Raw genomic sequence first — 27,058 nt, forward strand, 5'->3', positions numbered from 1 at the left:
AGGAGATGCAAGGAGATGAAGTGGAAGGCACCCGTCGCGAGAAGTCTGCGCTCCGCTAAAGGTAAGTGTGTGTGTGTGTGTGTGTCTGTGTTTGTGTATATATGGGTGTGTTTGTGTATATGTGTGTGTGTTTATGTGTGAGTGTATATATGGGTGTATTTGTGTGTATATGTTTGTGTATATTTTTGTGTTTGTGTATATTTGTGTGTGTGTATATATGGGTGTGTTTGTGTATATGTTTGTGTGTGTGTGTGTTTTTGTATATGTGTGGGTTTGTGTATGTGTTTGTGTATATATGGGTGTGTTTGTGTACATATGTTTGTGTGTATATGTTTGTGTGTATATGTGTGTGTGCTTTTTTGGTGTGTTTATGTGTGTGTGTTTGTGTATATATGGGTGTGTTTGTGTATATGTGTGTGTGTGTATATATGGGTGTGTTTGTGTATATATGTATATGTTTGTGTATATGTGGGTTTGTTTGTGTACATGTGTTTGTGTATATGTTTGTGTGTATATGTGTTTGTGTATATGTTTGTGTGTGTGTTTATGTGTGTGTGTGTTTGTGTATGTGGGTGTGTTTGTGCATATGTTTGTGTGTATATGTTTGTGTGTTTTTGTATATGTATATGTGTGTGTATATGTGTGTGTTTGTGTATATATGGGTGTGTTTGTGCATATGTATGCATATGTGTGTGTGTATATGTGTGTGTGTGTTTGTGTATATATGGGTGTGTTTGTGCATATGTGTATAGGTTTGTGTGTATATGTTTGTGTGTGTTTTTGTATACGTGTGTGTTTGTGTATATGTGTGTGTGTTTTTGTATATATGTGTGTGTGTATATGTGTGTGTGTATGTGTGTGTATATGTGTGTGTGTATATGTGTGTGTGTATATGTGTATGTGTGTGTTTGTGTAATATATGGGTGTGTGTTTATATGTGTTTGTGTATATGTTTGTGTGTGGTTGTTTGTGTGTGTGTAGGTGAGTATAAGTATCGGTATTGTTCACATTGCTAACTTTTTTTTAATGTTGTTGCAGATTTTGATGTACCGATTGGACTACGTCTTTCGATTCGTTGGACTACTGCGTAGATCTACGTTTTTTCACATTTTAATAAAATGGTTAACGAGGGTTTTGTTGGGGATTTCTTATTTCAATAAAAAAAAATTGTCTTTGTGTTTTTTTTCAAACTTTATTAGTGCCTAGATAATGACAGTTGGCTGATTGACAGCGTCCATTATTAAGGCGGTACTTAGTGTTAGCCAGTGCAGAGGCTAGCACTAACCACCCATTATTACCCCGGTACCCACCACCACCAGGGGTGCCGGGAAGAGCTTGGTACGATCCAGTACCCGACCATCTGTTGTGATGGTCGGGTACTGGGGCGGCCGTAGGCTGGTATTATGAGGCTGGGAAGGGCCAAAAACAGTGGACCTTCCCACCCTTGTAATGCTAGGCTGCTGCTGCTGTGTTGTATCGGGCTGGTTATAAAAATGGGGGGGACCCCCACGTCGTTTTTTTGTAAAATTTAACAATAGACGTTGGGTCCCCCACATTTTTAATAACCAGCCATATACAAGGCCGCAGCAGTCTGGCATTACACGGGTGGGAGGGGCCACTGGTTTAGTACATTCCCAGGCTAATAACACTGTGTTGTATGTGGCTGGTTATGATAAATTGGGTGGAACCCCATGTCTTTTTAATAAAAATAATAAATAAATAATAAAAAAAAATGACGTGGGGTCCCCCCCATTTTTATAACCAGCCAGATACAACACAGCAGCAGCAGCCTAGCATTACAAGGGTGGGAAGGTCCACTGTTTTTGGCCCTTCCCAGCCTCATAATACCAGCCTGCGGCCGCCCCAGTACCCGACCATCACAACAGATGGTCGGGTACTGGATCGTACCCAGCTCTTCCCGGCACCCCTGGTGGTGGTGGGTACCGGGGTAATAATGGTGTTTAGTGTTAGCCTCTGTACCGGCTAACACTAAGCCTCCCCTTAGTAATGGACCTTGTCACTCAGACAGCGGCCATTACTAAAGTGATAGTAATAAAACTTGAAAAGAAAAGACAAAGATATAGATAAAATATTTTATTGAAATAAAGCACCCCCAACACAACCCTCATTAACCATTTTATTGATGAAAAAAAAAGCGTCATCTAAGTAGTCCTCGAAACCGACGTAGTCCAAACACCAAACCTGTAAAAAATCAAAAATATAAAAAAAAAAATGAAATAAAACATGTCGTAGGCTTACTTTCACTTTCATGTGTGATACTGACTGTTATACCATGTATAGAAGCCTGCGGCAAAGTTGGCTTAGATACAGGGTGCCAGCAGACAGTATCATACATGGCCATACAGACATATATACAAACAAACATACATACATACATGCAAACATACATGCACGTATACACATACAAACATGACAACATACATACATGAAAACATACATACAAACATACATACATGCAAACATACCTACATGAAAACACATACATGAAAACATACACACATACAAACATGACAACATACATACATACATGCAAACATACATACATGAAAACATACATACATGCAAACATACATGCACATATACACATACAAACATGACAACATACATACATGAAAACACATACATGAAAACACAAACATGACAACATACATACAAGAAAACATACATACAAGAAAACATACATACATGCAAACATACATACATGAAAACATACATACATGAAAACATACATACATGCAAACATACATGCACATATACACATACATGCACATACATACATACATACATACAAGCAAATATACATACAAGCAAACATACAAGCAAACATACATACATGCAAACATACATACATACAAGCAAGCAAACATACATACATACATACATACATACATACATACAAGCAAACATACATACAAGCAAACATACATGCACATATACACATACATGCACATATACACATACAAACATGCAAACATACATACATACATACATACAAGCAAACATACATACAAGCAAACATACGTATATGCAAACATACATACATGCAAACATACATACAAGCAAACATACATACAAGCAAACATACATACAAGCAAACATACATACATGCAAACATACATACATGCAAACATACATACATACATACAAGCAAACATACATACCTACAAGCAAACATACATACAAGCAAACATACATACAAGCAAACATACATACAAGCAAACATACATACAAGCAAACATACAAACATACATACATACATACAAGCAAGCATACATACATACATACATACATACAAGCAAGCATACATACATACATACAAGCAAACATACATACAAGCAAAAATACATGCACATATACACATACATGCACATATACACATACAAATATGCAAACATACATACAAGCAAACATACATACAAGCAAACATACATACAAGCAAACATACATACATGCAAACATACATACATGAAAACATACATACAAGCAAACATACATACAAGCAAACATACATACAAGCAAACATACATACATGCAAACATACATACATACATACAAGCAAACATACATACCTACAAGCAAACATACATACAAGCAAACATACATACAAGCAAACATACATACAAGCAAACATACATACAAGCAAACATACATACATACAAGCAAACATACATACAAGCAAACATACAAACATACATACATACATACAAGCAAGCATACATACATACATACAAGCAAGCATACATACATACATACAAGCAAACATACATACAAGCAAAAATACATGCACATATACACATACATGCACATATACACATACAAATATGCAAACATACATACAAGCAAACATACATACAAGCAAACATACATACAAGCAAACATACATACAAGCAAACATACATACAAGCAAACATACATACAAGCAAACATACATACATGCAAACATACATACATGAAAACATACATGCACATATACACATACATGCACATATACACATACAAACATGACAACATACATACAAGAAAACATATACATACATACACACATACATACATACATACATACCAACATACATAACAACATACATACAAAAATAAACTCACCTAAGACGTTCCCACGAAGAGCTGAACGGTCCCGTCACTTTTCTTCTCCCATTCACAATAACAGAGCGGTGGGCGCAGATGAAGTAATCACGTGGGCCTGATATGATTACGTCATCTGCGCCACAACGCATTGTTACTATGAATGCGAGCGGCGCCAAGAAGAAGGAAGATGGCAAGTGACGGGACCGTTCAGAGCGCCGTTAGAACGTCTTAGGTGATTATTATTTTATTTTATATATTTTTAGTTGTTCGCCGGGTGCTGATGCAGCACCGATGCAGCGGGTACAAAAATGTAGTGACAGGGTGGGGGAGGGAAAAGTGGCTTGCCGAAACGGGGTGAGTGTAGTGTAGTGTAGTGTACAGTACATTCACGGTAAGTTCGTCTCAATCGGGCTTACCATGCCCGCTTGAGACGAACATTCTCCCGATGTTGCTAGAACTACAGTATCTAGCAACATCGGGAGCGCGCACACTGCAGAGCGGAGCGGCTTGATTGACATCGAGCCGCTCACGCCCCTTTTTAGAAAAGATAACCAGCACTTGCTGAGTTATCAAGTGTAAAAAAAAGGCACTTAGGAAATGAATTTTAAATTTTTTTTAACACCAAATGTTTTAAAATTCATTTCCTGCTTAGAATGTATAAAAAAAAAAATTTCAACTTGGGACAACCCCTTTAAGTGATTCCAATTTATGAATTTCGGATGTGATAGAGGAAATGGCTTCCATCCTTTGTTTCTTTACTTTATGGCCTAGTCGGATTAGAGTTCCTCTAATGAATGCTTTATGAGCATTCCATAGAGTGAAGTCGTTAATTTGTGGGGTATCATTGTTATGGAAGTACTCTCTGAGTTCCTTTGTCACTACTTGCTTATGATCTGAATGGGATAATAGAAAGGGGTTACACCTCCAAATGTATGTTGGAGTACTCGTGTTTTTATCTGCCAATGTCAAAGTGATTGCTGCATGGTCTGACCATTTTATGACCTCAATATTTGTGCTCTTTGCATTGAAGAGCAATTCTTTCTCTATGACAAATAGATCAATGCGGGAGTAGCTATTGTGGACTGAGGAATAATAAGAGTAGTCTCTTTCTGTGCTGTGTTGTGCCCTCCATACATCATAAAGTTCATGTTGCCAAAGCAGGTCTCCCAGCTGTGACTTTGACTGTCTTATTGGGTTCGATCTATCTAAGGAGGTGTCTATTATAGAATTAAAGTCTCCGCACATAATTATTTTCCCCTGTCTGAATTTGTTTATAAGCCTAAATATTTTATGGAAGAAGCGACTTTGATGTCTATTGGGTGCATATACATTCACCAGGGTATACGTAACATTATTAATTATGCAAGATAGGATAATAAATCTTCCTTGTGTATCAATGTGGTTGTGGATCATTTGGAACGACACCGTGTTTCTCACTGCAATCAATACCCCTCTTGACTTACTATCAAAGTGTGACTGAAATATATGTGGAAAAGCCTGATGATGTATTCGAGTCGCATCTTTAGCCAGAAGGTGCGTCTCCTGTATACAGAAAACATCACAGGCTAGCGATTGTGATTCTCTCCACATATGGGCCCTTTTATGAGGGCTATTGAGGCCATTAACATTCATAGACGCTAACTTCAAAGCCATTTTGTAATATGTAAAATATCAGATGACAGTTTTCCTACTTCAGATTCCTCTATATCTCTACCTATCCCCTCAGTATAGTAAATAATATTATATAAGCCTGTCTGCTGATTTGTAGTCTTGTCATACTTGCTGCTGAAATAAAAATAATAAAAACACAGAACATACATAATAGACAGAAAAAACTGTAGAACATCGGGACAGATCTTGCTGTTCCGCTCTTTGGGGGGGAAGAAAAACTCAGTCAGCTTGAAGTCAAATCCCAATAGCCACTACCGCACCTATGTAGTTAGGCCTCCATAAAGGTCAGTCGTCGAACTTCTTTCTATCATATCCAACGTGGATATATATAATAAGACATAAAGTGAAGAAGTGTCCCTTCAGCGTTTCCTTTGCTTGCGATGCATAGTTTGCCGCCAGTCGTCTTTCATTCTTGCAGGAGGGCGAGTAGGAGGTTGGTCTTGAAAAATAACCTGAATGTTCCATGTTTTCAATATGGCCACTCCTTCATGTAGATTACGGATTATGTGGAGGGAGCCATTACGATGAATCAACAGTCGGACCGGAAAGCCCCAACGGTATAAAATCTGCTTGTCTCGCAGAGCACTTGTAATTGGAGTCAGTTGTCTTCTGAGCTGCAGTGTGGTCGCTGATAGGTCTGCAAAAACGGCTATCTTTTTGTATGGGGATGGGATCGCATCTTTATTTTTGAGAGACAACATCCACTGCTCCTTTATGTGATAGAAGTGGATGCGTGCTATCACATCACGCGGAGACTCATCCGTCAGGTTGCTAGGCTTCGGGAGTCTGTGTACACGGTCTATGATCACATCTCTTGGCGAGCACTCTGGTAACATGGCTTTAATAAAATCTTGAACAAATATGAGAAGGTCTTTAGAGCCAACATCTTCTGGGATCCCTCTTAATTTTATGTTGTTTCTACGGGATCTGTCTTCTAGATCTGCCATTTTTGCCTTCATCTGCAAGACTTCGTCTTCTAGCTCATAGTGGGCATCAATTAATTCGTTGTGTGAGGTAACAAACTCGCTTAACTTAGTCTCCGTATGATGTACTCTTTGTTCCACATCTTGCACTGCTACAGATAAGGGGTGAAGCATTTTAGCAAAACCAGCCTGAAGTGAGGTACTCAGAGCTTGTAGCATTACTTTCATAGCCATTTCAGTGACAGGGGTGTCTGATGAGGGCAGACCACACATTTCCACTCCCAATTCCACAACAGGGGGTTCATACTGGTCTACAACCCCTACCTGATCGCTGGTTTCATCTCTTGAGGTCCTGCGTTGTCTCTGCCGCTCTGGGCTCTTTGAACCTAGAGATGTCTGCGAGGAGGATGCAGTGCCTGGGGCTGTAGGTGCCTGCAGACTCCCACGTGTTTCTGCTGTAAATCTCCTACTGCGTGCCGCGGTCTCCTCCAGTGATTTTATAGATGCTGGACTCAGTCCCGGTACCGAGGCACTTCTCCTGTGTTCACGTCCTTCTAGGGAAGGTTTTGTGGGTGACAGAGCTGCAGGCTCTGAGGTAAGAGATCCTCTCTGCGAGCGTGCCTCTCCGCCATCTTGTCTTTCCTCCACAAGGCGGGAGGGGTAGAAGTCGGTGAGCCGAGCTGGTCTCGTCACCGGTCTTTTTCTCCTCGGCATCCTGGATGATGCTGTGTCCCGTGCTGCTGCTGTCGGTAAGTGGCGGGTCTGTTTATGAGGCTTGCGACGCTTGTAAAGTGGAGATGGTGCCGGAGCTCAGTACTCACGCAGCCATTAGGATCGACAGCCAAGCCACGCCCCCCCCAGCCACTATGCTCAATGATAATCTAATGCTCTCAATGCCAGCCATATTGTCCTCAATGCTCCCTAAGCCAACATCAATAGAACCAGGACAACTAAAATGCCCCATGACAACCACTATGTCCTCATTGTCTACTTTACCAGACACAATGCTTACCTAAAATCCACAATTCCCCCCCATGACAGCCACTATCCCCAAATTACTCATATGCGAGCCACAATGCCCTAAGTGCCAATTAGAAATTTATCGAACAACCAGAAATCCCTCAATTCTATCTATGTCAGCATCAATGCCACCACAAACGCCACATTGCACTCCATATCAGCCACAATGGCCTGAATGCCTTTTTTGCATACCTCAATGCTCCCATGACAACTACAAAGTCCCTATGTCAACCACAATTCCTCCTATGGCAGCAATGCCCACGTGCCAGCCACAGTAGTCCTCTGGAGCCATTATGCCCACATGTCTGCCACACTGTCCCTGAGCCCAGGCACAATATCTCCATTACAGCCACAATGTTCTCAATTCCCCTTTTGCCAACGAAAATGAAGAAATGGCACAATGCCCTCCATGCCTTTCACAATGCCATTAATAGCCCTATTCCAACTACATTGCCCCCATTCTACGCACAATGCCCCTAATGCAAGAAGCAATGCCCACAGAACACCCACTATATATCTTATCCAAATAGCCAAATACCAGCCACAATGGCTCCCATTCAAGCAACAATGCACTCATAAGAGCCACTATGCCCCCATGACATCCACAATGTCCCTTATCCCAGCTACAATAGCTCTATTACAGCCACAAGTCCCACAATGCCAGCCACATTATCCTTAATGCCCCCTTAGCCGTCCCACAATGCCAGCCACATTATCCTTAATGCCCCCTTAGCCATTCGGAATACAACCATGACAACCACAATTCACTTATTGCCTCTTAAGAGAACCATAATGCCCCAAGACAAACAAAATTATTTCATGACAACTACCACTTTCCCAAACAGAATGCCCATTTTAATACCACATCTCCAACTAAGTCACAATGCCATCTAATGACAGCAACAATGCCTTCAATGCTAATTACAATTCTGCGAGGACAGTTACAATGTCCACATAACACCGGCTATATGTCTTATCCAAATAGCCAAATACCAGCCAAAATGGCTCGCATTCATGTAACAATGCACTCATCAGAGCCACTATGCCACATGACATCCACAATGTCCATTATCCCAGCCACATTACTCTCCATGCCCTCTTAGCCATTCGGAATACAACCATGGCAACCACAATTCACTTATTGCCTCTTAATAATGCCCCAAGACAAACAAAATGCTCTCATGACAACTACCACATTCCCAAACACAATGCCCATTTTAATACCACATCTCCAACTAAGTCACAATGCCCTCATTGTTCACTTTACCAGTCACAATCCCAACACAAATATCACAATGCCTCCAAAAAAGTCACAATGTCCTCATGACAGCCACACTATCCCTAATTCCCAGTCACGATGTTACCATAAAAGCCACAATGTCCTCTGACAACAACAATCACGGAATGCATCGTATTACAGCAACAATGTCTTCAATGCTAATTACAATTCCGCGAGGACAGACCCTATGCCCTCAATTCTCCCTATGCCAGCCACAATACCCTCCATACCAGCCAAAAATTTCCCATTGGGGAAGTGGAGATGGTGATGAATGTGTATGTTGTAATGTAAATGCAGTGCACCCATGTGTAGAACACAAAGGCATTTACAATGCCCTTAAATATCTATAGCCAATATATGTACTACTAGACATATATCCTTATATACCGGGAAGGTATTACCACACCTCTGAAAGTCCAGAGCTAGAAAATAGCCTGATAATTATCAGTAATTAATAATAATATTAATTACCAGTCATTTGATTCCTCTATTGCCGCTGCCTGGAGGATTCCATATCTTGCTTCTCTTCACTTTCAAATAGAAACCTAGAAAAAAAAATCAAGAAAGAGGTGTGATAATACATTCCTGGTATATGCTATAGATGTATTGGAAACAGTAAAGAGATTTTAGTGTGCCTAGTTTCTAATGAAACCCCCAAATATTTTAAGGGCCAATTAAACCCTTTCTGTGATACATTCTGAGGAGCCAAATTAGAGATCCAACCTCAAGTCTTCCTATCCAAGAGTATGCACAAACCACCCCATCTTGACTAGAAGCTATAAGTAGGATATAATCAACTCTGATCACAACCCCAAAATTAGTCACCAATCACATCAAAGATCAGATGTCTAGAAGAAATAGCACTCTACTCCACATCTGTATAAAACAGAAAACCATTCTACAATCTATTCAGTGGACCATTTACAACTCATATATGACATGGGCCTAAATGTGACCTAGAGAGGACACAATATAGCTATTATCAGTCATCATGAAGAATATCACACATTCAACAAAGACCTCACATGCGCCAGGTTAAGACACAAAGTGATATAACTAGTAGCGAAAATAGCTAGATGCTGACTTGCAACTTGTGGCCAAATCACTAGAGAGGCAAAGAAAATTAGACACATCAACTATACTGTGCCACTCATAGTAAAAAAAGAAACATCGTCCACGCAAACCCTAAATCAAAAAGCCACGACAGTCACAATTTTCCAATGACAGCCAAAATGCACCTATGACAGCTACATTGTCCCACCACATCTAAATGGCACCAATGACAGCCACAAAGTCATCAATGCCCCCTATGCAAATCACCATGCCTTCAATACCTGCTAAGCCAACCAAAATTCCCACATGACAACCGTAGTGCCTGCCGTGCCAGCTACAAGACCTTAAAAAAAGCCACAATGCTTTTCAGGTTAGCCACAATGCACTCACAACACCCACAATGTACCTTATTCCAGCTACAATGCGCCATGCCAGCCACAAGGTTCTTATAATAGCCACATTATGCCCCATGTCATTTACATGGTCTCCTAAGTCACTAAAACCCCATGACACCCCCATTGATCCCATGACACACGCAATCTACGTTATCTCCACAAAAATGCCTTAATGGCAGAAACCACGCTGGCAGTGGCCACTATGCCAGCCACAAAGTCCCCATGCCAGCTACAGTGTACTTTATCCCAGCAGCAATGCCGGTGATACCCCTTATCCAAGCTACAATGACCACCCAAATGTCCTTTATTCAACACACAATGGCCTCAGTATCTATATGCAAACTACAATTAACCACATGACAGCCACAAAGCTCCCATGTAAGGCACAATGCGCCAATGACAATGACATTGCGCTCAATGACACCAAGGTATTTACAATGCCCAATGCTGGCAATAATGCTCCTATAAGAGTGACTATGCCCTCATGAAACCCACAATGTCATTTATAAGGGACACAATGCCACTATGACAGTCAAATGCCTTCCATGACAGCCACAAAGCCACCAGAAAATCAACAATCATGCGACCACAATGTACTTTATCCATGCAACATTGCTGTCAATGCCCCTTATGCCAGCCTGAAGGCCAAAATGGAAAGCACCAAATGTCAATGCTCCTTTGCAAGCCACTATGCCTTTATTAAAGCCACAATGAACTCACTTTCTCCTTTGCTAACCAAGACATGACAGACACAAGTCCCCGTGCCAGCCATAATTACACCTGCAAGCCACAATATCCTCATGACACTCGCTATGTCCCATATCCCAGTCATAATATCCTCAATGTTAGCCACAACTTCCTCCCTGCCAGCCAACCACAAAGCCCCCATTACATCCAATACCACGTGACAGCCATAATGCTTCTAACCAATATCCCATATGGCAGCTAAAATGTCCCCATGACAGATACAAAGTCCAGTGTCCCTTATTCCTTTCACAATGCCCCTTATCCAAACCACATTGCTCTCAATGCCGCCTAAGTTAACTGCAATACAACCATGACAGCCACAATGGCTTCAATAGCCCTATGACAACTACAATGCCCCATGACAGTCATTATGCCAGGAGCCACAATGCCACTATGCGAGCCACAATGTACTTTAGCGCAGACACAGTGCTGCCAATGCCTCTTATGCCAGCCCCAATGCCCCCATGATCGTAAATTGTCCTCCATGCCAGCCACTGTGCTCTAAATGGCAGCTAAATTGCCCCCATGAAATCAACAATGTCCCATTTCCCAGTCAAAATGCAGCCATGACATCTGCAAGGTCCACAATGTCCCTTATCCCAGCCACTATGCTCCATGATAATCTAATGCTCTCAATGCCAGCCATATTGTCCTCAATGCTCCCTAAGCCAACATCAATAGAACTAGGACAACTAAAATGCCGCATGACAACCACTATGTCCTCATTGTCCACTTTACCAGACATAATGCTTACCTAAAATCCACAATGCCCCCCCATGACAGCCACTATCCCCAAATTACTCATATGCGAGCCACAATGCCCTAAGTGCCAATTACAAATTTATCGAACAACCAGAAAGCCCTCAATTCTATCTATGCCAGCATCAATGCCACCACAAACGCCACATTGCACTCCATATCAGCCACAATGGCATGCATGCCTTTTTTGCATACCTCAATGTTCCCATGACAACTACAAAGTCCCTATGTCAACCACAATTCCTCCTATGGCAGCAATGCCCAAGTGCCAGCCACAGTGTTCCTCTGGAGCCATTATGCCCACATGTCTGCCACACTGTCCCTGAGCCCAGCCACAATATCTCAATTACAGCTACAATGTTCTCAATTTCCCTTTTGCCAACGAAAATGAAGAAATGGCACAATGCCCTCCATGCCTTTCACAATGCCATTAATAGCCCTATTCCAACTAGATTGCCCCCATTCTACGCACAATACCCCTAATGCAAGAAGCAATGCCCACAGAACACCCACTATATATCTTATCCAAATAGCCAAATACCAGCCACAATGGCTCCCATTCAAGCAACAATGCACTCATAAGAGCCACTATGCCCCCATGACATCCACAATGTCCCTTATCCCAGCTACAATAGCTCTATTACAGCCACAAGTCCCACAATGCCAGCCACATTATCCTTAATGTCCCCTTAGGTGTCCCACAATGCCAGCCACATTATCCTTAATGCCCCCTTAGCCATTCGGAATACAACCATGACAACCACAATTCACTTACTGCCTCTTAAGAGAACCATAATGCCCCAAGACAAACAAAATGATTTTATGACAACTACCACTTTCCCAAACATAATGCCCATTTTAATACCACATCTCCAACTAAGTCACAATGCCATCTAATGACAGCAACAATGCCTTCAATGCTAATTGCAATTCCGCGAGGACAGTTACAATGTCCACATGACACCGGCTATATGTCTTTTCCAAATAGCCAAATACCAGCCAAAATGGCTCCCATTCATGCAACAATGCACTCATGAGAGCCACTATGCCACATGACATCCACAATGTCCCTTATCCCAGCCACAATATCTCTATTACAGCCACAAGTCCCTCAATGACAGCCACATTACTCTCCATGCCCTCTTAGCCATTCGGAATACAACCATGGCAACCACAATTCACTTATTGCCTCTTAATAATGCCCCAAGACAAACAAAATGCTCTCATGACAACTACCACATTCCCAAACACAATGCCCATTTTAATACCACATCTCCAACTAAGTCACAATGCCCTCATTGTTTACTTTACCAGTCACAATCCCAACACAAATATCACAATGCCTCCAAAAAAGTCACAATGTCCTCATGACAGCCACACTATCCCTAATTCCTAGTCACAATGTTACCATAAAAGCCACAATGTCCTCTGACAACAACAATCACGGAATGCATCGTATTACAGCAACAATGTCTTCAATGCTAATTACAATTCCGCGATGACAGACCCTATGCCCTCAATTCTCCCTATGCCAGCCACAATACCCTCCATACCAGCCAAAAATTTCCCATTGGGGAAGTGGAGATGGTGATGAATGTGTATGTTGGAATGTAAATGCAGTGCACCCATGTGTAGAACACAAAGGCATTTACAATGCCCTTAAATATCTATAGCCAATATATGTACTACTAGACATATATCCTTATATACCGGGAAGGTATTACCACACTTCTGAAAGTCCAGAGCTAGAAACTAGCCTGATAATTATCAGTAATTAATAATAATATTAATTACCAGTCATTTGATTCCTCTATTGCCGCTGCCTGGAGGATTCCATATCTTGCTTCTCTTCACTTTCAAATAGAAACCTAGAAAAAAAAATCAAGAAAGAGGTGTGATAATACATTCCTGGTATATGCTATAGATGTATTGGAAACAGTAAAGAGATTTTAGTGTGCCTAGTTTCTAATGAAACCCCCAAATATTTTAAGGGCCAATTAAACCCTTTCTGTGATACATTCTGAGGATCCAAATTAGAGATCCAACCTCAAGTCTTCCTATCCAAGAGTATGCACAAACCACCCCATCTTGACTAGAAGCTATAAGTAGGATATAATCAACTCTGATCACAACCCCAAAATTAGTCACCAATCACATCAAAGATCAGATGTCTAGAAGAAATAGCACTCTCCTCCACATCTGTATAAAACAGAAAACCATTCTACAATCTATTCAGTGGACCATTTACAACTCATATATGACATGGGCCTAAATGTGACCTAGAGAGGACACAATATAGCTATTATCAGTCATCATGAAGAATATCACACATTCAACAAAGACCTCACATGCGCCAGGTTAAGACACAAAGTGATATCACTAGTAGCGAAAATAGCTAGATGCTGACTTGCAACTTGTGGCCAAATCACTAGAGAGGCAAAGAAAATTAGACACATCAACTATACTGTGCCACTCATAGTAAAAAAAGAAACATCGTCCACGCAAACCCTAAATCAAAAAGCCACGACAGTCACAATTTTCCAATGACAGCCAAAATGCACCTATGACAGCTACATTGTCCCACCACATCTAAATGGCACCAATGACAGCCACAAAGTCATCAATGCCCCCTATGCAAATCACCATGCCTTCAATACCTGCTAAGCCAACCAAAATTCCCACATGACAACCGTAGTGCCTGCCGTGCCAGCTACAAGACCTTAAAAAAAGCCACAATGCTTTTCAGGTTAGCCACAATGCACTCACAACACCCACAATGTACCTTATTCCAGCTACAATGCGCCATGCCAGCCATAAGGTTCTTATAATAGCCACATTATGCCCCATGTCATTTACATGGTCTCCTAAGTCACTAAAACCCCATGACACCCCCATTGATCCCATGACACACGCAATCTACGTTATCTCCACAAAAATGCCTTAATGGCAGAAACCACGCTGGCAGTGGCCACTATGCCAGCCACAAAGTCCCCATGCCAGCTACAGTGTACTTTATCCCAGCAGCAATGCCGGTGATACCCCTTATCCAAGCTACAATGACCACCCAAATGTCCTTTATTCAACACACAATGGCCTCAGTATCTATATGCAAACTACAATTAACCACATGACAGCCACAAAGCTCCCATGTAAGGCACAATGCGCCAATGACAATGACATTGCGCTCAATGACACCAAGGTATTTACAATGCCCAATGCTGGCAATAATGCTCCTATAAGAGTGACTATGCCCTCAAGAAACCCACAATGTCATTTATAAGGGACACAATGCCACTATGACAGTCAAATGCCTTCCATGACAGCCACAAAGCCACCAGAAAATCAACAATCATGCGACCACAATGTACTTTATCCATGCAACAATGCTGTCAATGCCCCTTATGCCAGCCTGAAGGCCAAAATGGAAAGCACCAAATGTCAATGCTCCTTTGCAAGCCACTATGCCTTTATTAAAGCCACAATGAACTCACTTTCCCCTTTGCTAACCAAGACATGACAGACACAAGTCCCCGTGCCAGCCATAATTACACCTGCAAGCCACAATATCCTCATGACACTCGCTATGTCCCATATCCCAGTCATAATATCCTCAATGTTAGCCACAACTTCCTCCCTGCAAGCCAACCACAAAGCCCCCATTACATCCAATACCACGTGACAGCCATAATGCTTCTAACCAATATCCCATATGGCAGCTAAAATGTCCCCATGACAGATACAAAGTCCAGTGTCCCTTATTCCTTTCACAATGCCCCTTATCCAAACCACATTGCTCTCAATGCCGCCTAAGTTAACTGCAATACAACCATGACAGCCACAATGGCTTCAATAGCCCTATGACAACTACAATGCCCCATGACAGTCATTATGCCAGGAGCCACAATGCCACTATGCGAGCCACAATGTACTTTAGCGCAGACACAGTGCTGCCAATGCCTCTTATGCCAGCCCCAATGCCCCCATGATCGTAAATTGTCCTCCATGCCAGCCACTGTGCTCTAAATGCCAGCTAAATTGCCCCCATGAAATCAACAATGTCCCATTTCCCAGTCAAAATGCAGCCATGACATCTGCAAGGTCCACAATGTCCCTTATCCCAGCCACTATGCTCCATGATAATCTAATGCTCTCAATGCCAGCCATATTGTCCTCAATGCTCCCTAAGCCAACATCAATAGAACTAGGACAACTAAAATGCCCCATGACAACCACTATGTCCTCATTGTCCACTTTACCAGACATAATGCTTACCTAAAATCCACAATGCCCCCCATGACAGCCACTATCCCCAAATTACTCATATGCGAGCCACAATGCCCTAAGTGCCAATTACAAATTTATCGAACAACCAGAAAGCCCTCAATTCTATCTATGCCAGCATCAATGCCACCACAAACGCCACATTGCACTCCATATCAGCCACAATGGCATGCATGCCTTTTTTGCATACCTCAATGTTCCCATGATAACTACAAAGTCCCTATGTCAACCACAATTCCTCCTATGGCAGCAATGCCCAAGTGCCAGCCACAGTGTTCCTCTGGAGCCATTATGCCCACATGTCTGCCACACTGTCCCTGAGCCCAGCCACAATATCTCAATTACAGCTACAATGTTCTCAATTTCCCTTTTGCCAACGAAAATGAAGAAATGGCACAATGCCCTCCATGCCTTTCACAATGCCATTAATAGCCCTATTCCAACTAGATTGCCCCCATTCTACGCACAATGCCCCTAATGCAAGAAGCAATGCCCACAGAACACCCACTATATATCTTATCCAAATAGCCAAATACCAGCCACAATGGCTCCCATTCAAGCAACAATGCACTCATAAGAGCCACTATGCCCCCATGACATCCACAATGTCCCTTATCCCAGCTACAATAGCTCTATTACAGCCACAAGTCCCACAATGCCAGCCACATTATCCTTAATGTCCCCTTAGGTGTCCCACAATGCCAGCCACATTATCCTTAATGCCCCCTTAGCCATTCGGAATACAACCATGACAACCACAATTCACTTACTGCCTCTTAAGAGAACCATAATGCCCCAAGACAAACAAAATGATTTTATGACAACTACCACTTTCCCAAACACAATGCCCATTTTAATACCACATCTCCAACTAAGTCACAATGCCATCTAATGACAGCAACAATGCCTTCAATGCTAATTACAATTCCGCGAGGACAGTTACAATGTCCACATAACAGCGGCTATATGTCTTATCCAAATAGCCATATACCAGCCAAAATGGCTCGCATTCGTGTAACAATGCACTCATGAGAGCCACTATGCCACATGACATCCACAATGTCCCTTATCCCAGCCACATTACTCTCCATGCCCTCTTAGCCATTCGGAATACAACCATGGCAACCACAATTCACTTATTGCCTCTTAATAATGCCCCAAGACAAACAAAATGCTCTCATGACAACTACCACATTCCCAAACACAATGCCCATTTTAATACCACATCTCCAACTAAGTCACAATGCCCTCATTGTTCACTTTACCAGTCACAATCCCAACACAAATATCACAATGCCTCCAAAAAAGTCACAATGTCCTCATGACAGCCACACTATCCCTAATTCCCAGTCACGATGTTACCATAAAAGCCACAATGTCCTCTGACAACAACAATCACGGAATGCATCGTATTACAGCAACAATGTCTTCAATGCTAATTACAATTCCGCGAGGACAGACGCTATGCCCTCAATTCTCCCTATGCCAGCCACAATACCCTCCATACCAGCCAAAAATTTCCCATTGGGGAAGTGGAGATGGTGATGAATGTGTATGTTGTAATGTAAATGCAGTGCACCCATGTGTAGAACACAAAGGCATTTACAATGCCCTTAAATATCTATAGCCAATATATGTACTACTAGACATATATCCTTATATACCGGGAAGGTATTACCACACCTCTGAAAGTCCAGAGCTAGAAACTAGCCTGATAATTATCAGTAATTAATAATAATATTAATTACCAGTCATTTGATTCCCCTATTGCCGCTGTCTGGAGGATTCCATATCTTGCTTCTCTTTACTTTCAAATAGACACCTAGAAAAAAAAAATCAAGAAAGAGGTGTGATAATACATTCCTGGTATATGCTATAGATGTATTGGAAGCAGTAAAGAGATTTTAGTGTGCCTAGTTTCTAATGAAACCCCCAAATATTTTAAGGGCCAATTAAACCCTTTCTGTGATACATTCTGAGGAGCCAAATTAGAGATCCAACCTCAAGTCTTCCTATCCAAGAGTATGCACAAACCACCCCATCTTGACTAGAAGCTATAAGTAGGATATAATCAACTCTGATCACAACCCCAAAATTAGTCACCAATCACATCAAAGATCAGATGTCTAGAAGAAATAGCACTCTCCTCCACATCTGTATAAAACAGAAAACCATTCTACAATCTATTCAGTGGACCATTTACAACTCATATATGACATGGGCCTAAATGTGACCTAGAGAGGACACAATATAGCTATTATCAGTCATCATGAAGAATATCACACATTCAACAAAAACCTCACATGCGCCAGGTTAAGACACAAAGTGATATCACCAGTAGCGAAAATAGCTAGATGCTGACTTGCAACTTGTGGCCAAATCACTAGAGAGGCAAAGAAAATTAGACACATCAACTATACTGTGCCACTCATAGTAAAAAAAGAAACATCGTCCACGCAAACCCTAAATCAAAAAGCCACGACAGTCACAATTTTCCAATGACAGACAAAATGCACCTACGACAGCTACATTGTCCCACCACATCTAAATGGCTCCAATGACAGCCACAAATTCCTCAGTGCCAGCCACATTTCCCGCACATGACAACCACAAAGTCATCAATGCCCCCTATGCAAATCACCATGCCTTCAATACCTGCTAAGCCAACCAAAATTCCCACATGACAACCGTAGTGCCTGCCGTGCCAGCTACAAGACCTTAAAAAAAGCCACAATGCTTTTCAGGTTAGCCACAATGCACTCACAACACCCACAATGTACCTTATTCCAGCTACAATGCGCCATGCCAGCCACAAGGTTCTTATAATAGCCACATTATGCCCCATGTCATTTACATGGTTTCCTAAGTCACTAAAAACCCATGACACCCCCATTGATCCCATGACACACGCAATCTACGTTATCTCCACAAAAATGCCTTAATGGCAGAAACCACGCTGGCAGTGGCCACTATGCCAGCCACAAAGTCCCCATGCCAGCTACAGTGTACTTTATCCCAGCAGCAATGCCGGTGATACCCCTTATCCAAGCTACAATGACCACCCAAATGTCCTTTATTCAACACACAATGGCCTCAGTATCTATATGCAAACTACAATTAACCACATGACAGCCACAAAGCCCCCATGTAAGGCACAATGCGCCAATGACAATGACATTGCGCTCAATGACACCAAGGTATTTACAATGCCCAATGCTGGCAATAATGCTCCTATAAGAGTGACTATGCCCTCATGAAACCCACAATGTCATTTATAAGGGACACAATGCCACTATGACAGTCAAATGCCCTCCATGACAGCCACAAAGCCACCAGAAAATCAACAATCATGCGACCACAATGTACTTTATCCATGCAACAATGCTGTCAATGCCCCTTATGCCAGCCCGAAGGCCAAAATGGAAACCACCAAATGTCAATGCTCCTTTGCAAGCCACTATGCCTTTATTAAAGCCACAATGAACTCACTTTCCCCTTTGCTAACCAAGACATGACAGACACAAGTCCCCGTGCCAGCCATAATGACACCTGCAAGCCACAATATCCTCATGACACTCGCTATGTCCCATATCCCAGTCATAATATCCTCAATGTTAGCCACAACTTCCTCCCTGCCAGCCAACCACAAAGCCCCCATTACATCCAATACCACGTGACAGCCATAATGCTTCTAACCAATATCCCATATGGCAGCTAAAATGTCCCCATGACAGATACAAAGTCCAGTGTCCCTTATTCCTTTCACAATGCCCCTTATCCAAACCACATTGCTCTCAATGCCGCCTAAGTTAACTGCAATACAACCATGACAGCCACAATGGCTTCAATAGCCCTATGACAACTACAATGCCCCATGACAGTCATTATGCCAGGAGCCACAATGCCACTATGCGAGCCACAATGTACTTTAGCGCAGACACAGTGCTGCCAATGCCTCTTATGCCAGCCCCAATGCCCCCATGATCGTAAATTGTCCTCCATGCCAGCCACTGTGCTCTAAATGCCAGCTAAATTGCCCCCATGAAATCAACAATGTCCCATTTCCCAGTCAAAATGCAGCCATGACATCTGCAAGGTCCACAATGTCTCTTATCCCAGCCACTATGCTCCATGATAATCTAATGCTCTCAATGCCAGCCATATTGTCCTCAATGCTCCCTAAGCCAACATTAATAGAACCAGGACAACTAAAATGCCCCATGACAACCACTATGTCCTCATTGTCCACTTTACCAGACACAATGCTTACCTAAAATCCACAATGCCCCCCCATGACAGCCACTATCCCCAAATTACTCATATGCGAGCCACAATGCCCTAAGTGCCAATTACAAATTTATCGAACAACCAGAAAGTCCTCAATTCTATCTATGCCAGCATCAATGCCACCACAAACGCCACATTGCACTCCATATCAGCCACAATGGCCTGAATGCCTTTTTTGCATACCTCAATGTTCCCATGACAACTACAAAGTCCCTATGTCAACCACAATTCCTCCTATGGCAGCAATGCCCAAGTGCCAGCCACAGTGTTCCTCTGGAGCCATTATGCCCACATGTCTGCCACACTGTCCCTGAGCCCAGCCACAATATCTCCATTACAGCCACAATGTTCTCAATTCCCCTTTTGCCAACGAAAATGAAGAAATGGCACAATGCCCTCCATGCCTTTCACAATGAAATTAATAGCCCTATTCCAACTAGATTGCCCCCATTCTACGCACAATGCCCCTAATGCAAGAAGCAATGCCCACAGAACACCCACTATATATCTTATCCAAATAGCCAAATACCAGCCACAATGGCTCCCATTCAAGCAACAATGCACTCATAAGAGCCACTATGCCCCCATGACATCCACAATGTCCCTTATCCCAGCTACAATAGCTCTATTACAGCCACAAGTCCCACAATGCCAGCCACATTATCCTTAATGCCCCTTAGCCGTCCCACAATGCCAGCCACATTATCCTTAATGCCCCCTTAGCCATTCGGAATACAACCATGACAACCACAATTCACTTATTGCCTCTTAAGAGAACCATAATGCCCCAAGACAAACAAAATGATTTCATGACAACTACCACTTTCCCAAACATAATGCCCATTTTAATACCACATCTCCAACTAAGTCACAATGCCATCTAATGACAGCAACAATACCTTCAATGCTAATTACAATTCCGTGAGGACAGTTACAATGTCCACATGACACCGGCTATATGTCTTTTCCAAATAGCCAAATACCAGCCACAATGGCTCCCATTCATGCAACAATGCACTCATGAGAGCCACTATGCCACATGACATCCACAATGTCCCTTATCCCAGCCACAATATCTCTATTACAGCCACAAGTCCCTCAATGACAGCCACATTACTCTCCATGCCCTCTTAGCCATTCGGAATACAACCATGGCAACCACAATTCATTTATTGCCTCTTAATAATGCCCCAAGACAAACAAAATGCTCTCATGACAACTACCACATTCCCAAACACAATGCCCATTTTAATACCACATCTCCAACTAAGTCACAATGCCCTCATTGTTCACTTTACCAGTCACAATCCCAACACAAATATCACAATGCCTCCAAAAAAGTCACAATGTCCTCATGACAGCCACACTATCCCTAATTCCCAGTCACGATGTTACCATAAAAGCCACAATGTCCTCTGACAACAACAATCACGGAATGCATCGTATTACAGCAACAATGTCTTCAATGCTAATTACAATTCCGCGAGGACAGACCCTATGCCCTCAATTCTCCCTATGCCAGCCACAATACCCTCCATACCAGCCAAAAATTTCCCATTGGGGAAGTGGAGATGGTGATGAATGTGTATGTTGGAATGTAAATGCAGTGCACCCATGTGTAGAACACAAAGGCATTTACAATGCCCTTAAATATCTATAGCCAATATATGTACTACTAGACATATATCCTTATATACCGGGAAGGTATTACCACACCTCTGAAAGTCCAGAGCTAGAAACTAGCCTGATAATTATCAGTAATTAATAATAATATTAATTACCAGTCATTTGATTCCCCTATTGCCGCTGTCTGGAGGATTCCATATCTTGCTTCTCTTCACTTTCAAATAGACACCTAGAAAAAAAAAATCAAGAAAGAGGTGTGATAATACATTCCTGGTATATGCTATAGATGTATTGGAAACAGTAAAGAGATTTTAGTGTGCCTAGTTTCTAATGAAACCCCCAAATATTTTAAGGGCCAATTAAACCCTTTCTGTGATACATTCTGAGGAGCCAAATTAGAGATCCAACCTCAAGTCTTCCTATCCAAGAGTATGCACAAACCACCCCATCTTGACTAGAAGCTATAAGTAGGATATAATCAACTCTGATCACAATCCCAAAATTAGTCACCAATCACATCAAAGATCAGATGTCTAGAAGAAATAGCACTCTCCTCCACATCTGTATAAAACAGAAAACCATTCTACAATCTATTCAGTGGACCATTTACAACTCATATATGACATGGGCCTAAATGTGACCTAGAGAGGACACAATATAGCTATTATCAGTCATCATGAAGAATATCACACATTCAACAAAAACCTCACATGCGCCAGGTTAAGACACAAAGTGATATCACCAGTAGCGAAAATAGCTAGATGCTGACTTGCAACTTGTGGCCAAATCACTAGAGAGGCAAAGAAAATTAGACACATCAACTATACTGTGCCACTCATAGTAAAAAAAGAAACATCGTCCACGCAAACCCTAAATCAAAAAGCCACGACAGTCACAATTTTCCAATGACAGACAAAATGCACCTACGACAGCTACATTGTCCCACCACATCTAAATGGCTCCAATGACAGCCGCAAATTCCTCAGTGCCAGCCACATTTCCCGCACATGACAACCACAAAGTCATCAATGCCCCCTATGAAAATCACCATGCCTTCAATACCTGCTAAGCCAACCAAAATTCCCACATGACAACCGTAGTGCCTGCCGTGCCAGCTACAAGACCTTAAAAAAAGCCACAATGCTTTTCAGGTTAGCCACAATGCACTCATAACACCCACAATGTACCTTATTCCAGCTACAATGCGCCATGCCAGCCACAAGGTTCTTATAATAGCCACATTATGCCCCATGTCGTTTACATGGTCTCCTAAGTCACTAAAACCCCATGACACCCCCATTGATCCCATGACACACGCAATCTACGTTATCTCCACAAAAATGCCTTAATGGCAGAAACCACGCTGGCAGTGGCCACTATGCCAGCCACAAAGTCCCCATGCCAGCTACAGTGTACTTTATCCCAGCAGCAATTCCGGTGATACCCCTTATCCAAGCTACAATGACCACCCAAATGTCCTTTATTCAACACACAATGGCCTCAGTATCTATATGCAAACTACAATTAACCACATGACAGCCACAAAGCTCCCATGTAAGGCACAATGCGCCAATGACAATGACATTGCGCTCAATGACACCAAGGTATTTACAATGCCCAATGCTGGCAATAATGCTCCTATAAGAGTGACTATGCCCTCATGAAACCCACAATGTCATTTATAAGGGACACAATGCCACTATGACAGTCAAATGCCCTCCATGACAGCCACAAAGCCACCAGAAAATCAACAATCATGCGACCACAATGTACTTTATCCATGCAACAATGCTGTCAATGCCCCTTATGCCAGCCTGAAGGCCAAAATGGAAAGCACCAAATGTCAATGCTCCTTTGCAAGCCACTATGCCTTTATTAAAGCCACAATGAACTCACTTTCCCCTTTGCTAACCAAGACATGACAGACACAAGTCCCCGTGCCAGCCATAATGACACCTGAAAGCCACAATATCCTCATGACACTCGCTATGTCCCATATCCCAGTCATAATATCCTCAATGTTAGCCACAACTTCCTCCCTGCCAGCCAACCACAAAGCCCCCATTACATCCAATACCAGGTGACAGCCATAATGCTTCTAACCAATATCCCATATGGCAGCTAAAATGTCCCCATGACAGATACAAAGTCCAGTGTCCCTTATTCCTTTCACAATGCCCCTTATCCAAACCACATTGCTCTCAATGCCGCCTAAGTTAACTGCAATACAACCATGACAGCCACAATGGCTTCAATAGCCCTATGACAACTACAATGCCCCATGACAGTCATTATGCCAGGAGCCACAATGCCACTATGCGAGCCACAATGTACTTTAGCGCAGATACAGTGCTGCCAATGCCTCTTATGCCAGCCCCAATGCCCCCATGATCGTAAATTGTCCTCCATGCCAACCACTGTGCTCTAAATGCCAGCTAAATTGCCCCCATGAAATCAACAATGTCCCATTTCCCAGTCAAAATGCAGCCATGACATCTGCAAGGTCCACAATGTCCCTTATCCCAGCCACTATGCTCCATGATAATCTAATGCTCTCAATGCCAGCCATATTGTCCTCAATGCTCCCTAAGCCAACATCAATAGAACCAGGACAACTAAAATGCCCCATGACAACCACTATGTCCTCATTGTCCACTTTACCAGACACAATGCTTACCTAAAATCCACAATGCCCCCCCATGACAGCCACTATCCCCAAATTACTCATATGCGAGCCACAATGCCCTAAGTGCCAATTACAAATTTATCGAACAACCAGAAAGTCCTCAATTCTATCTATGCCAGCATCAATGCCACCACAAACGCCACATTGCACTCCATATCAGCCACAATGGCCTGAATGCCTTTTTTGCATACCTCAATGTTCCCATGACAACTTCAAAGTCCCTATGTCAACCACAATTCCTCCTATGGCAGCAATGCCCAAGTGCCAGCCACAGTGTTCCTCTGGAGCCATTATGCCCACATGTCTGCCACACTGTCCCTGAGCCCAGCCACAATATCTCCATTACAGCCACAATGTTCTCAATTCCCCTTTTGCCAACAAAAATGAAGAAATGGCACAATGCCCTCCATGCCTTTCACAATGAAATTAATAGCCCTATTCCAACTAGATTGCCCCCATTCTACGCACAATGCCCCTAATGCAAGAAGCAATGCCCACAGAACACCCACTATATATCTTATCCAAATAGCCAAATACCAGCCACAATGGCTCCCATTCAAGCAACAATGCACTCATAAGAGCCACTATGCCCCCATGACATCCACAATGTCCCTTATCCCAGCTACAATAGCTCTATTACAGCCACAAGTCCCACAATGCCAGCCACATTATCCTTAATGCCCCCTTAGCCGTCCCACAATGCCAGCCACATTATCCTTAATGCCCCCTTAGCCATTCGGAATACAACCATGACAACCACAATTCACTTATTGCCTCTTAAGAGAACCATAATGCCCCAAGACAAACAAAATGATTTCATGACAACTACCACTTTCCCAAACATAATGCCCATTTTAATACCACATCTCCAACTAAGTCACAATGCCATCTAATGACAGCAACAATACCTTCAATGCTAATTACAATTCCGTGAGGACAGTTACAATGTCCACATGACACCGGCTATATGTCTTTTCCAAATAGCCAAATACCAGCCACAATGGCTCCCATTCATGCAACAATGCACTCATGAGAGCCACTATGCCACATGACATCCACAATGTCCCTTATCCCAGCCACAATATCTCTATTACAGCCACAAGTCCCTCAATGACAGCCACATTACTCTCCATGCCCTCTTAGCCATTCGGAATACAACCATGGCAACCACAATTCATTTATTGCCTCTTAATAATGCCCCAAGACAAACAAAATGCTCTCATGACAACTACCACATTCCCAAACACAATGCCCATTTTAATACCACATCTCCAACTAAGTCACAATGCCCTCATTGTTCACTTTACCAGTCACAATCCCAACACAAATATCACAATGCCTCCAAAAAAGTCACAATGTCCTCATGACAGCCACACTATCCCTAATTCCCAGTCACGATGTTACCATAAAAGCCACAATGTCCTCTGACAACAACAATCACGGAATGCATCGTATTACAGCAACAATGTCTTCAATGCTAATTACAATTCCGCGAGGACAGACCCTATGCCCTCAATTCTCCCTATGCCAGCCACAATACCCTCCATACCAGCCAAAAATTTCCCATTGTGGAAGTGGAGATGGTGATGAATGTGTATGTTGGAATGTAAATGCAGTGCACCCATGTGTAGAACACAAAGGCATTTACAATGCCCTTAAATATCTATAGCCAATATATGTACTACTAGACATATATCCTTATATACCGGGAAGGTATTACCACACCTCTGAAAGTCCAGAGCTAGAAACTAGCCTGATAATTATCAGTAATTAATAATAATATTAATTACCAGTCATTTGATTCCCCTATTGCCGCTGTCTGGAGGATTCCATATCTTGCTTCTCTTCACTTTCAAATAGACACCTAGAAAAAAAAAATCAAGAAAGAGGTGTGATAATACATTCCTGGTATATGCTATAGATGTATTGGAAACAGTAAAGAGATTTTAGTGTGCCTAGTTTCTAATGAAACCTCCAAATATTTTAAGGGCCAATTAAACCCTTTCTGTGATACATTCTGAGGAGCCAAATTAGAGATCCAACCTCAAGTCTTCCTATCCAAGAGTATGCACAAACCACCCCATCTTGACTAGAAGCTATAAGTAGGATATAATCAACTCTGATCACAACCCCAAAATTAGTCACCAATCACATCAAAGATCAGATGTCTAGAAGAAATAGCACTCTCCTCCACATCTGTATAAAACAGAAAACCATTCTACAATCT

At 42.3% G+C, this 27,058-nt stretch overlaps 1 long non-coding RNA gene across 10 annotated transcripts in view; it reads right to left on the bottom strand.

The window, feature by feature from the left end:
• LOC142749986 (uncharacterized) overlaps positions 1–27,058 on the bottom strand; it is a 239,287-nt gene that overhangs the window by 111,011 nt on the left and 101,218 nt on the right. For all 10 annotated transcript variants that reach the window (XR_012882539.1, XR_012882543.1, XR_012882544.1 and 7 more), the window contains 2 exons: positions 13,746–13,819; positions 9,469–9,542 (listed from right to left, as the gene is read on the bottom strand). This is a non-coding gene — a long non-coding RNA (uncharacterized LOC142749986). The remainder of the gene's footprint in view (positions 1–9,468; positions 9,543–13,745; positions 13,820–27,058) is intronic.

The sequence above is a fragment of the Rhinoderma darwinii genome, chromosome 3 (assembly GCF_050947455.1).
Source record: "Rhinoderma darwinii isolate aRhiDar2 chromosome 3, aRhiDar2.hap1, whole genome shotgun sequence".
NCBI classification, from domain to species: Eukaryota; Metazoa; Chordata; class Amphibia; order Anura; family Rhinodermatidae; genus Rhinoderma; species Rhinoderma darwinii.